General features: G+C 42.3%; 1 protein-coding gene across 1 annotated transcript in view; it reads left to right on the top strand.

Annotated features, from left to right (window-relative positions):
• The first annotated feature begins 3,013 nt into the window (after window positions 1–3,013).
• tnfaip8l1 (tumor necrosis factor, alpha-induced protein 8-like 1) overlaps window positions 3,014–15,203 on the top strand; it is a 73,417-nt gene continuing 61,227 nt past the window's right edge. Inside the window, exon 1 of the mRNA XM_080212962.1 lies at window positions 3,014–3,241. The gene's annotated coding sequence lies outside the window, so the exon portion shown is untranslated. The remainder of the gene's footprint in view (window positions 3,242–15,203) is intronic.

Here is a 15,203-nt window from a genome sequence, read left to right as displayed (position 1 = left end):
CAGCACTGTTTGTTTTTATTACAGATCTCCAGCACCCATTGTATTCCGCCTTTACTCCAGTAGAATATTACCAAGTATTATAGTGATGTGGATAGGCTGTAGATGCTAGGATCATTCTCCTTAGATAGAACAGACAAAACTTGAGGATATTTTCTCAAAGTGTGGCAAATAATGAAGGGTTTCAGTAGGACGAATGAAGAGAAACTGATTCAAGTGGCTGAGACGTCAATTCCAGAGCGTATGGATTTGAGGCAATTGGCAAAAGGAAACGTGAGAGGATTTTTTTAAGAATGACTGATTAAGAGTTGAAATGCACTGCCTGATTGGATGGGAGAAACATTCAATAGTGACTTTCAAAAGATAATTGAATAAATACTTGAATGATAAAATTTGCAGGAATATTGAAAAAAAAACACAAAGTGCAGAATCAGCTGGAAAGCTCTTCACGGACTTGATGGACAGAATGGTATTCTTCTGTGATTCCTCCAGCTAAATTTTGGGAAGTCTGAAGTTATTCTTACAATCCCTATTCAGACTGATAACTTTTCAAAAAAAAATGTAGATTTCCCAGTGACTAACTTAAAGAATCACATAAAATGAGTTTGCATTTTAAGACTTTTACTGTAATCAACAAAACTAAAATTAACAGAGACTTGACATTACTTTCAATTCTCTTTCCACCTCTGGTAATATATTAAGGCAGACTTTCATCTGTTTCCATAGCTAGTTATTGCCAGAACAGGTCACAAGTCTGTCACCAGAGGCTTATAACTCAAGGGGTACCACTCCCCATCAAACATGGCTGACCAGGGGTCTTTCCCACTCTTACCACCAGCCACTGGCATGTTGGGAGGATTTGCGGGTTGATGTTCACCCTGCTTGACCGTGCCATGACTATGATTCCTTGGCCATCAAGTCCTGGTGTGAGAGTTGTACCCAGAGTTTCTAGCTCAGAGGCAGGGATGCTACTCAATGCACCCACGAGCTCCTAAACACTATTTAGTAGGTGACTGATACATTAAACTACAAAAAGTATTGCCCATTAACTTCTTGACACTGCTGAAATCCCATGCCATGTTTGTACATTACACCATTCTCTCCACAGAAATGTACTTTTGATTACAAAGTTTCAAGCTGCTCCCAGATTTAACAGGATCTCTCTCGCTGTCCGACTGGGGTGAATCGTCCAGTGTCCATTTAAACAAAGTCCCTGTCGCTCCATCTACTAATGTGAAGATGCCAGCTGGGGTAAACACAGTAAGAAGTCTCACAACAGCAGGTTAAAGTCCAACAGGTTTATTTGGTAGCACAAGCCACTAGCTTTTGGAGCACTGCTCCTTCATCAGGTGCGTGTGAGTTCTGTTCACAAACAGGGCATATAAAGACACAAACTCAATTTACAAAATAATGGTTGGAATGTCCGCTGAGTATACTCAGTTGTACTTGAGTAGCAAGCTTTCCTTTCATGATTCTATGATCTTTAATAAAAGCTTTGTTTCTTCGAATAGGGGATTCATCCTCCCCAGCACTCTGCCTGGTGATTAACCCAAAAACTGTTCTTTGTCCCTGACTGACATAATGGTACCTACTGTTGGTCACCTTCTCCCAAATTTCTCAGTGCGACTTAGTCTGTGAGTCTGTACACAGCAAGAATAGCTGCTTCCTCTTTTGTGTCCAGTTGTTAAAGCACATTTTCAATAAGCTTTGACCTGACTACATCCATCATGGTCCTCTGTACTTCCTAACCTCCTACTGCTCATTGTGTATTCCTTTGCCTTATTAATCCTTCCAAAATGCATCACTGCACACTTTTCAGGTTAAATTCCGTTTGCCACTGTTCTGCCGAATTGATGAGCCCATCTATATCGTTCTGTAACCTAAGGCTTTCCTCCTTGCTATTTACACCATCGGAGCGTAAGAGGCGAGGGCTATGGAAAGGTCCGTTGACCTCGGGCAGTAGTTCATTGTTTCAGGACAATCCTGCCTCATGCCTAACAAAACTGGTTGAATTATTATGATGCTGACACACAAGACAGCAAAAATGCTACAAGATGATCCAAACGAACAAATTACACAACTAATTTTCGTAGTAATTCTGCAATTATCCTGGACAGCTCCACATCAGTGGGAACTGGGCCCAATTGGCAAACCCCTTCCAAGATAAGTGACCCTGTGAAAGTGGTCGGTGTTATGTCTTGTGATTCTCATAAATCTGGAAATAATTTGACTCAGACTCTGAAGCTTACATTGAGTATATCTTTCACATCTGCCCATGTGCCTGTGTGGTAGAATGACACAATGTTGATTTGGTAAAGAGACTGTATAGTGTTGGAGTGTGTGATGTGGTATCCTGGATACTCATGTATACATGCACATGACAATGTAATCCCTCAATCACCTAATAGAGTAACAGTGAGTCCCCAAATAGTGTTTGAAGTTATTTTCAACCCAGTTTTCAGATTGTCTGGGCAGCCAGGAGTTTATGAAAAGTTCAAGGAAGAGGTGTAGTCCCTTTAACTGATGCATCCCAGTGTGTCATTATTCATACTTTTCTTTTTTTTTGTACTTAGTGTGTTTGCACTTCTGTGTAAATAAATACATCGGAATCTGGTGGAAAACTGTGTGGGGAACGAGGAAAGAATATTATTAAAGCAAGGAGGTGTAAACCACTTATCGTAGCATTCATTCAGAAATTCTAAGCCTAAATGCTAATCCAGCCGGTGGAGTTCAGTGGATACATTGGGGAATGAAGCCTCCAGATGGGAATGGGCTGGATAAAGGAAGCGTACAGAAAGAGAGAAAAAATAGACTGGCAACATTGAAACTTGGCCCCTTTCAGACATTTCTCTGCTTAGTATCCACCCCTTGTTAAGTGCTGATTGCTGCCCTGGTAGCCCCAGTTTGTATCTACATTGGCCACATTCAATGTCAATCAACATTCCGCCCCGCTGCTGTATGTTACATGACAGTTCCTTGAAAATTTGAAACTTTTTTTTCCCTCTGTGGAGTCAAGTTTCAAACTCGGCTGACAGAGGAGGAGGGGGTTCGGTTTCTCTTTGCACCACCAGCCCAGGGCTGTTTATTTGGCGAATGATTCACCCTCCAAAGTCTGGAGCCTGCTGCGGATTTATAACCTCTCAAAGCGGCCAGAGGGAACGAAGGAGGTTTAATTACTCCCCACCTCTGTTCGGGAAAAAAAAGTGAGTTCGCCGGATCAAAATTGGCGGCTTCGGGAGAACAGGTAAAAAAAAAACTTCGGACGATTTTATCGGAACAAACAGACAGGGAAAAGAGAGAGACTGATATATAAATTACAATGATTCAAGGTCTGGAAAAACGTGTAACTTAGAAGGGAATGGTGCCTCAAATTTGCAGTACAAACAGTTTGGCTAATTGAATGTAATCATGTCAGTTACATTCTTTTAAACTTTACATAATCCCCATTGGGATTATGTACAGAGACTTGTCTCTTGTCCTCTCATTGCCAATAACCAGTTTTACAAAGTCCAGTTACAGAAAACCCCTCACCTGACACACCTTTTTGACACCTATTTATTTTTCAATCTCTGTATTCCCCAGAGCATTTGTGCTTGAGGTTTTTTTCGCCACAATAATTGCATTTCCTCAACAAATATATATTAGGGAAAGAATAATCTAACTTTTATTTAAAGAAAGTTAGTGAAGCTTAGAATCAGCAAATCGGGAGCGAATGAATTTTTGTTTAAAAAAAGCAATAATTTTAACAGATTTGAACAGGAGTGAAACCTGTTTTCTAAGGATGTGGCCAGTGATAATTTTCATTTTAATGCCAATTTCATCCCATTGAAATATATTAAGTCTACAGGACGTGTATTTGGGCCAATCGGAAGCCAGGAGAGTTTAATTTGCGCCAATCAGAAGAGCAGAGAGGCGGTGGCGGGGTCTCCATGGTGATGTGTAACAAACTTTAACCAGCGTGTATGTTTCACCTGGGTCACAGACCCGACCTCTGCTCCAGGACTTTCCTGTTCACTAAATACTAGAATTTCACTTGGATTACTGAATGTTAAATGGTGCCTTGACATGGATTATACAATCCATCTCCGCAATGGGAGAGGGTGTTTAAAACGGAATGAGCCATTGTAAGACCTCAGTAAACTTACCAAGAACTTTCAAAGGCAACATGACGCTGTACTTTCCACAATAGCTTCAGTGGATAAATGTACCGCCCCGTACAGGCCAGGAAAGGACTTTGATCTAAAGTAGGGTTGGGAATTACTTGGGAGGTGGATTGGATAAGAGTGCGAAAGGATTAATCAGTGGGAAGCACTTTACAGAATCTTACAGTGCAGAAGGAGGCCATTCGGCCCGTCGAGTCTGCACTGACCACAATCCCACCCAGGCCCTATGTCCGTAACCCCATGTATTTACCCTACAAATCCCCTGACATTACGGTCAGTTTTAACATAGCCAATCAACCTAACCTGCACATCTTTGGAGTGGGTGGCGTGGTGCCACAGTGATTAGTACTGCTGCCTCACAGCGCCAGGGACCCAGTTTTGATTCCCAGCTTGGGTTACTGTCTGTGCAGTGTCTGCACGTTCTCCCTGTGTGTGCGTGGGTTTCACCCGGGTGCTCCAATTTCCTCCCACAGTCCGAAAGACGTACTGGTTAGGTGCATTGGCCATGCTAAATTCTCCCTCAATGTATCCGAACAGGCACTGGAGTGTGGTGACTAGGGGGGTTTCATTGTAATTTCATTGCAGTGTTAATGTAAGCCTTATTGTGACACTAATAAATAAATTTAAATAAGTGAGGTCCTTAGGGCACAAAGCAGACATACCCGCTCCAAAAATAAGAATGATACTGCCAATCCAGACCCCCATGGTTGTCCAGAAAAATACAGGGGAAAATTAAAAGAAAAAATAAGCTTGTGATAGTCACAAAGAACTTAATATTGCAGATAGCCTGGAGGAATATGAACCTGACGAAGGGGCTAACCCGAAAGCTTGCGAGTATATTATCAAATAAATAGGTTGGACTAAAACCTGGTGTTGTCAGACTTTTTACTGTGCTTACGCCAGTCCAACGCCGGCATACCCACATCAGGAATATATAAAGTACAGGGATCAAGTAAAAAAATAAGGAAATCAAAGAGGGAGCATGAAAAAATATTTGCAAGCAAGATTAAGGAAAACCTAAAGATGGTTTATCAGTTTATAAAGACCAAAAGGATAGTTAAGGAAAAAGTGAAAACTATTAGAAACAAAGAAGGGAACTTCTGGGAATGTGCAGAGGATACGAGAAGAGTTGTAAATGAATTTTTTGTCTTCATACTCATTAAGGAAAGGGATGATTTAGGATATAATAATCCAAGAGAAGCAGTGTAGAATATTGGATTAAATAATAATAACGAATGAGAAAGTATTAGAGGAGTTGGAATCCTTGAAAGTGGAAAAGTCACCAGGGCCAGATGGATTGTTGCCTAGGATAGTGAAGGACGTGAGATAAGAAATAACAGATGTTCTGAGGATTATTTTCCAATCTTTACTAGATATAGGTGTGGACTAGAGGAATGTAGATGCTGTTCTGTTGTTTAAAAAGGGTATGAAGGAACTGACAAACAATTAGTCTGACTTCAGTGGTGGGCAAGTTGTTCGACTCAATCCTGAGAGATTGGGTAAGCTGTCATTTAGAGACATGTATTGGTCAGGGATAGTCAGCGTGGCTTTGTTAAGGAATGGTCATGCCTTACAAATTTGATTGAATTCTTAGAGGATCAGTGAGGGTAGTGCAGTGAATGTTGTCTACGTGGATCTTAGTAAGGCGTTTGACAAGGTCCCATGTGGCAGACTGATCAAAAAAGTAAAAGCCCATGGGATGGAGGGTAATGTGGCAAATTGGATCCAAAGCTGGCTTAGTAACAGGAAACAAAGGGCAATGGGTGAAGGCTGCCCTTGCAGATTGAATGCTGTTTCAAGTGGTGTTCTGCCTGGCTCCGTATTGGGACTTTTGCTGTTTGTTTTATGTATTAACAATTTGGACTTGAAGGGGTGGGGGTGGCATGATTGGAAAAGTTGCAGAGGACACAAAAATTGTCTGTGTAGAGGATAGCTGTAAGCTCCAAAATGATATAGATAGATTGCTGGAGTGGGCAAGGAAGTGGCAGATGGAGTTCAACTTTGATAAGTGTGAGGTAATGCATTTAAGGAGGTCAAACAGTAAAATGGAATACACAATAAACAGTAACATACTGAGAAGGGTAGATGAAGTGAGAGATCTTGGCATGCAAATGCACACGCTCCTAAAAGTAGCTGCATAGATAGATAAGATTGTAAAGATGGCATATGGAATGTTCTCCTTCATTGGCAGAGGCACAGAATTTAAAAGTAGAGACATAAAGATGAAAGTGAATAAGACACTGGTGAGGATACAACTTTAATATTATGTGCAATTCCAGTCACCACATTACAGGAAGTACGTAATTGCTTTGGAGAGAGTGCAGATAAGATTTACTGGAATATTTTCAGGATTGGAGAATTGTGGCTACAAAGAGAGGTTGGGGTTGTTTTCTTGGAACAGAGAAGGGTGACATGATTAAGGATTACAAAATTGCGAGGGGTAGGGAGAGTGGACAGGAGGAACCTGTTTCTCTCGACAGAGTTTAAAAACCAGGGGGTCATGAATTCAAGCTGAGTGGCAGAAGGATTAGAGGAGACATGAGGAAAAACATTCTCGGTGGGTGTCTGGAATTTGCTGCCTGCATTGGTGGTGGAGGTAGAGGCCCTAAACGTGTTGAAAAAGTACCTGGATCTGCACCATAAATACTACAAGCTGCAGGGCTATGGGCCAGGTACAGGAAGATGGGATTAGAAAGGGCACATGGGTATCTTTGGGTCAGTGTGGTCAAGATGGGCCAAATGGCCCCCTTCAATGCTAACTCATTTCTATGGTTCTTTGGAAGATCATTAAAATTGATAGCTTACATGAATTGGAAAAGGGAAAAGAGACAGAAGGGTATGATGAGAGATGGTGTTCAGATTATACAAGAAGGTTATGAGCTATTTTGATGATTTTTACTCTGGGTAAAATGAAATGCAATTGTTACTAAGTTTGCTGTAAACAGATTGTTGCTGACTCTTGCTGTGGTTTTTGTTGGGCAAATAAATGTTATCTCTTTCAACAAAGTTGATTCCTGAACCATTTTTGATAGCAGAACCATAATGAAAATATCACCAATCGCAGAATAAACAAAGAATAAAGAAAATTACAGCACAGGAACAGGCCCTTCAGCCCTCCAAGCCTGCACCGACCATGCTGTTCAACTGAACCAAAACCCCTTAACCTTCCGGGGACCATATCCCTCTATTCCCAACCTATTCATGTGTTTGTCAAGATGCCCCTGAGAGGTCATTACCATATCTGCTTCCACTACCTCCCCCGGCAACAAGTTCCAGGCACCCACTATTCTCTGTGTAAAAAAAAATCAACTTTCATGCCAGCTTGGCACTCTATGACATGACTGGACTTTTTACCTGGGAGATGGGCTGTGAATGTAATTTTCCCATCCTATTTAACTCCTGACGAGAGACTCTGGCAAAATTCTCCATCTCTCGCATCCCACTACTGCTGCAGGCGAGAATGGAGAATTTGACACCCAGCCAAATCTTCATTCATAGTTACTGGACCGGAGAATCCCAGGCGAGGTCAAAGAATTCCTGCCCCGACTCCTAGCTGCCTGATAGAGTCATAGAGGTTTACAGTATGGAAACAGGCCCTTCAGCTCAAATTATCCATGCCACCCTTTTTTTAAACCCCTAAGCTAGTCCCAATTGCTTGCATTTGGCCCATATCCCTCTATACCCATCTTACCCATGTAACTGTCCAGCTGCTTTTTAAAAGACAAAATTGTATCTGTCTCTATTAGTACCTCTGGAAGTTTGTTCCAGACACTCATCACCCTGTGTGTGAAAAAATTGCCCCTCTGGACACTTTTGTATCTCTCCCTTCTCAGTTTAAACCTATGCCCTTTAGTTTTAGACTCCCCTACCTTTGGGAAAAGATATTGACTATCTAGCTGATCTGCGCCCCTCATTATTTTATAGACCTCTATAAGTTCACCCCTCAGCCTTCTACGCTCCAGAGAGTAAAGGTCCGGCTCCTAAGGAATGTAGCAGTTGCTGTTTCTTCTGTGTACAAGACTCCCTGTGTTTCTCATACTGTAGCACAAGTGGATTAAGAATAGAAAATCTGCATTTCATATAGCACTTTTCACAAATATCAGGTACTTCAAAGCACTTTACAGCCAATGAGGTATTTTTGAAGTGTAGTTCCTATCATAATGTTGTGAATGTGTCAGCTGATGTACACACACTGAGCTCCCACACACAGAGATATGATCGTGGCCAGGTAATCTGCTTTTGTGATGTTGATTGAGGGAAAAATATTGGGAAGAGACAGTGGCTTAGTGGCAATGTCACTAAAATGGTCATTCAGTGGCCTGGGTTGTTCTGAGGTGGCATGGGTTCAAATCCCACCATGGCAATAGATTTAAATCCAATTAATAAAGTTTTTGGGCATAGAGTAGAAGAGCAAGGAGGTTATGCGGAACTTATACAGGACTTTAGTTAGACCTCAGTCAGAATATTGTGTGTGGTTCTGGGTGCCATACTACAGGAAGGATGTGCATGTGTTCGAGAGATTGCAAAAGATATTTACAAGAATGATTCCAGGATGAGAAATTTCAGTTATGAGGATAGATTGGAGAGGTTGGGACTGTTCTCTTTGGAGAGAAGGTGACTATGAGGAGATTTGATAGCGACGTTCAAAATCATGAGGAGGGTGAACGGAATTCTTTACCGCTCGTAAAAGGATCAGAAAGGAGAGGGCACTGATTTAAAATGATTTGCAAAAGAAGCAAATGATGTGTGAGAAAAATACTGTGGTTCTGGTTTTAATGCATTGCCTGGAAGTGAGGGGGAGGCAAGATGCTCAGTCGGGGAGCTAGTGCAGACTGATGGGCCAAATGGTCTCCTTCTGCACAATTCTATGATTCTGGAATTCTGAGATAGAAACTAGAAACAGGAGTGGGCCATTTGGTCCTTTCAGCCTGCTCCACCAATAATTTTGATCATGGCTGATCATCAAAATCAATTTCCTGATTCCTCCCACCCGCCCCCTGCCCCTATATCCCTTGATCCCTTTAGCCCCAAGAGCTATGTCTAATTTCTTCTTGAAATCAGACATTCTGGCCTCAACTACGTTATGTGGTATTGAATCTACGCATTCACCACTCTCTGGGTGAAGAAATTTCTTCTCACCTCAGTTCTAAAATGTAGAATTGCCGGCGTTGGATTGAGGTAGGCACAGTAAGTAGTCTCACGACACCAGGTTAAAATCCAGCTGGCTTATTTAATAGCAGGAGCTTTTGGACTGATGATGAAGGAGCGGCGCTCCGAAATCTTGTGCTCCAAATAAACCTGTTGGACTATAACCTGGTGTTGTGAGACTACTTATTCAGTTCTAAGAGGTTTACCCCTTATCCTCAAACTATGACCTCTAGTTCTGGATGGCCCCACCATTGGGAAAATTCTTTCTCAATCTACCATGTGAGAATTTTATAAGTTTCTGAGGAATGCCCTCTCATTCTTCTAAACGCCAGTGTGTATAATCCTAAACAATTTAGTCTCTCCTCATATGACAGCTTTGCCATCCCAGGAATCAGCCTGATAAACCTTTGCTGTACTCTCTCAATAGCAAGAACAACCTTCCTCAGATAAGGACACCAAAACTGCACACGATACTCCGGTATGCTCTTGTTAATGCCCTACACAATTGCAACAAAACGTCCCTATCCCTATACTGAAATGCTGTTGCTATGAAGGCCAACATGCCATTTGTTTTCTTTACTGCCTGCTGTACCTGCGCGGTTATTTTCAGTGACTGATGCGTGAGGAGACCAAGGTCTCACTGAATATCCACCTGTCTCAATTTACACCCATTCAAGTAATAAGCTGTCTTCCTTTTATTGCTGCCAAAATGGATTATGTGGTTGCAGCCCTGGCCAAGATTGACTAACTCAGTTGGGGTCCAATCTGGGATTCTTCTTCACTGCTGTGTTCCAAAGCAAACCAGAAAGTGCATGAGATATTTGAAATGCTGCTTTTATTTATTTAGTTTCCTTCGAGACCTATTTTTTGCATCGCTGGCCTTTTTAGGCCATGCCAAACAATCTGGTTTTAGTCCGCCGCCTTCTGGATAGAAGCCAACTTCTTTCTTCTGTCTTTGCAAGAACTGTCTTTGATTGCTTCCCTCTGCTCTACCCAATATGTTGTATTCTCAGATGAAGCAAAGTACTTAAGGGAGCTTTGTACGTTCTTTGTTAGTCATCAACAAGGAATGACTTCTCTTGATTTACCTGTGGAAATCTATCCTATGTTTTCCCCTCCAGAATTTTATTTTATTCATTTACAGGATATGGTTATTACTGGCTACACCAGCATTTCTTGCCCATCCCTAGTCGCCCTTAAGAAGGTGGTAGTGAGCTATCATCTTGAACCACTATACTCGCTGTAGTATAGGTACACCCACATTACTCTTAGGGACTGAGTTCCAGGGTTTTGACCCAGCAACAGTGAAGGAACAGCGATAGTTTCCAAATGAGGATGGTGAGTGTTTTGGAAAGGAACTTGCAGATGGTGGTGTTCCTGTGTTTCTGCTGCCCTTGTCCTTCTAGATGATAGTGGTTGTGGCTTTGGGAGGGGCTGTCTACAGAGCCTTGGTGAGTTCTTGCAGTGTATCTTGCTGATGATACACATGGCTACCACTGTTCGTCGATGGTGGACGGAGTGGATATTTGTGGAAGGAATGCCAATCATGTGGGCTGCTTTGATCTGGATGGTGTCAAGTTTCTTGAATGCTGGAGTTGCACCCATCTATCAAGGGGAGAGTATTCCATCACTCTCCTGACTTGTGTCTTGCAAGTGGTAGACAGGCTTTGGGGAGTCTGGAGATGAGTTACTCATTACATGATGCCGACCCTCTGACTTGCTTTTTTAGCTGCTATATTTATAAGGCTAGTCCAGCTTCTGGTCAATGGTAACCCCTAGAAGTTGCTAGTATGGGATTCAGTGATGGTAATGTCGTTGAATGTCAGACTCCCTCTTATTGGAGTTGGTCATAGCCTGGCATGCATGTGGCATGAATGTTACTTGCCAGTTGTCAGCCCAAGCCTGGATATCATCCAGGTCTTGCTGCATTTGGACATGGACTGTTTCAGTACCTAAGGAATCGTGAATGGTACTGAACATTGTGCAATCATCAGCGAACATCCCCACTTCTGATCTTATGATGGAAGTAAGGTCATTGAAGCAGCTGAAAATAGTTAGGTTTAGGACACTCGTATATTGATGTCCTGGAGCTGAGATGAGTGACCTCCAACAACCACAACTGTTGTGCTAGGTATGACTCCAACCTGCAGAGAGTTTTCCTCTGATTCCCATTGAGTCCAGTTTTGCTTGGACACCTTGATGCCACACTTGGTCAAAGGTAGCCTTGAAGTCAGCTCCAAAGATGCTGACTTTTGCTGGGTGCGATGAAGTGGATGTCTTTTAGTATCTGTCTCCATGGATACTGGGGTCTGTTCAATAGGTGACCTGTAAGGCAATAATCGTTACCATTTCCACAGACAAGTCTGTTTCTATCTTCACCCATGTCCATTTATCAACAGGCTCACTAGATAGTGGTGAAAAGCAGGAATGGTTTCTGATTTTTATCTCTTAGTCCAGGGGCACTGAGATCAATTACACAGATACAATCTGAATCCATTACATTAGCTGGGAATCAAACCTGAGATGTCCTGGTCTTTGTGACCAACATTGTCCTGGGAAGTGTATCTAACCGTGAGACATTTGGAAAAAGTGGAATTGTCTGCGACATTTTGAAGTAAGTGATTGGGTCTTTCTCATCAAAGAATTCATCATTTGGGTCAGCATTTGACATTTATCTTAAAATGTAACCTGTTCATCACACTAAGGTAGAGATAAGCTCAACAACTTACAAGCCAGTCAGTTTAACTTCAGTGGTGGGGAAACATCAAGAAACAATAATTTGAGACAAAAATCAGTAGTCATGATTACAAATGCAGGTTAAGTAAGGAAAGCCAGCACAGATTTGTTAAGGGGAAATCATGTTTAACTGACCTCTTTGAGTTTTTATTCATAAGGTCACCGAGGATTGATGAGGCCAATGCTGTTGATGTGTTGCAAATGGATTTCCAAAAGGCATTGGATGCAGGGCTGCACAACAGACTTGCTATCAAAGTTATAGCTCATGGAATCAAAAGGACAGTAGCAACATGAAGACAAAATTAGCTGAGTGTCAGGATCTGGAAATTAATGTGAATGGATGTCTTTTGGAATGGAGGAAGGTTTGTAATGAAGTTCCCCAGAGGTTGGTGATAGGGGTCTTGTTCTTCCTACTATAATTGTTCTAAATTTTGGTGTGTAGGGCACAGTTTCAAAATTTGCAATGAAATGTACCTTGGAAGTGCTGCAAACTGAGAGGAACATAGGGTTGACATTGAGTATTTGGAGGAAAGGGCGGACAAGTGGCAGATGAAGTTCAATGCAGAAAAATGTAAAATGATTTATTTTGGTAGAAAGAACATGGAGAGACAGTAGAAAATAGAGAGTACAACTCTAAATGGGCAGGAGCAGAGAGACCTGAGTGTGTGTGTGTGCATAAGTCACTGAAGGTGGCAAGACAAGTTGAGAGTATAGTTAATAATGCATACAAAATCCTGAGCTTAATTAATGGTGTCCAAGAGTGAAGAAGTTATGTTGAACTTGTATAACATGCTAGTTTGGCCTCAGTTGGAGTATTGAATATAGTTCTGGGCACCTCACTTTAGGGAGGATCTGAAGGCATTGGAGTGAGTGCAGAACGGATCACTAGAATGGTTCCAGGTCTGAGGAAATTCAATTGTGGAAGTAGGTTGGAGAAGTTTCCTTAGAGAAAAGAAGGTTGAGAAGAGATTTGATAGAGATATTCATAACAATGAGGAGTCAAGACATTGTAGATAGGGAGAAACTGTCCCCATTCGAAAAAGGATCAAGAACAGGCAGGCATCAATTTAAAGTAGTTGACAAAAGAAGACAAAGTGATAGGAAAACAAGATAGTGCTTAAGGCCTGGAATGCAAAGCCTGAGAAAAGAAAAGGTTTACTAGGATGCTACTGGGACTTGACGGTTTGAGTTATAAGGAGAGGCTGGATAGACTGGGACTTTTTTCCTTGGCCCGTAGGAGCCTTGAGGGTGATCTTATAGAGGTCTATAAAATAATGAGGGGCGTAGATACACAGACAGTCAACATCTTTTCCCAATGGTAGGGCAGCCTAAAACTAGAGGGCATAGGTTTAAGGTGAGAAGGGAGAGATATAAAAGAGTCAAGAGGGGGAATTGTTTCACACAGTGAGTGGCGAGTGTCTGGAACAAGCTGCCAGAGGTAGTAGAGGCAGGTACAATGTTGTCTTTTAAAAAGCATTTAGATAGTTACATGGGTGCATAGAATAGTACAGCACAGTACAGGCCCTTCAGTCCTCGATGTTGTGCTGAGCTATGTCTGAACCCAAGATAAAGCTATCCTACTCCCTATCATTCTAGTGTGTTCCATGTGCCTATCCAATAATGCTTGAAAGTTCCTAAAGTGTCGAACTCCACTATCACAGCAGGCAGTGCATTCCACATCCCAACCATTCTGTGAGTAAATAATCTACCTGGGACATCCCTCCTATATCTCCCACCATGAACCTTATAGTTATGCCCCCTAGTAACAGCTACATCCACCCGAGGAAATAGTCTCTGCATGTCCACTCTATCTATCCCCCTCATCACCTTATAATAGAACATAGAGTACCCATCATAGGGTAAGATGGGTATAGAGGGATATGGGCCAAATTTGGACAATTGGGACTAGCTTTAGGATTAAAAAAGGGCAGCATGGACAAGTTGGGCCGAAAGGCCTGTTTCCATGCTGTAACCCTATATGACCCTGTGTGTGTGATGGTGGCACGTTCAACTGAGGCATTGAGAAGGGAATGAGACTGTTCTCCGAAAAGGAAGAATGGGCACGGTTACAAAGAGATGGTGGGAGGGTGGCACTAAATGAATTGCTCATTTGGAGAGCTGCGGCAGACATGATGGGCCGAATGGCCTCCTTCAGTGCTGTAACAATTCTGCGATTTTATTAGCATGGACCCGCGTGCCTTCACATACCAACTGATACGCCCAGTAAATTATCTCAAATGATGGGTTACTGAGCACGATAAAATACATTCTATCTGGCTGGACATTCCAGCAAGATGCATAAAGTTATTTTTAAGGTTTATCATAGAGACTAGTTTCTATTTAAGGTTACAGTGAGAACCCGGCACAGCGAATGTTCAGAAATCAATGGTCTTTCTGTTCACTTTGCAAACGTAACTGGTTACATTATTAACTCTGATACAATCATTGACTCAGATCCAAAATTGTAACTAAGAACTCAGTGCCAAGGGAAATTTTTGTAACTATCAGCAATTTCTACCTCCTCCCCTTCCCCCTCCGTAACCTCAGTGCAGTCCAAAGGCCTCTGCTCCCACTCCAGCATCAATTTCCAGGTTAAGGGTTTTAGTTTAACAATTAGAAGTTGCATTTATATAGCGTTCTTCTCATTGGGAAGAAGCCTTGGACGCTTTCTTGACAAGATAACTGCAAGTAGGCAGGAAGTAGGAAAAAGAAGACATTTAGGGCGGAATTTTCCCGCCCCACCCACCACGGGAATCGGAGCGGGCGGGCGGGATGGGACCGTGCACAGGTTCATTGACCTCAGGTGGGATTTTCCAGTCTTGGGGGTGAGCGTGGCTGGAAAATCTGGCCCTTAGAATAGATTGGTATGGCCACATTTGGAGTGCTGTATACAAGTCTGGTTACCCTGCTAAAGGAAGGATGTTATTAAACTGGAAAGGTTGTAAAATACATTTACAAGAATGTTACCAGGACTGGAAGGTTTGAATTAAGAGGAGAGGCTGGATGGGCTAGGACTTTTCTCCCTGGAGCGTAGGAGGATGAGGGGTGACCTTTATAGAAGTTTATAAAATCATGAGAGGCATAGATAAGGTGAAGAGCCACGGTCTTTCCCCCAGGATAGGAGAGTCCAAAACTAGAGGGCATAGATTTAAGGTGAGA

The sequence above is a fragment of the Carcharhinus amblyrhynchos genome, chromosome 26, assembly GCF_965287045.1.
Source record: "Carcharhinus amblyrhynchos chromosome 26, sCarAmb.v2.hapA, whole genome shotgun sequence".
In the NCBI taxonomy this organism is placed as follows: domain Eukaryota; kingdom Metazoa; phylum Chordata; class Chondrichthyes; order Carcharhiniformes; family Carcharhinidae; genus Carcharhinus; species Carcharhinus amblyrhynchos.
This window is presented reverse-complemented; position numbering and strand designations above follow the sequence as displayed.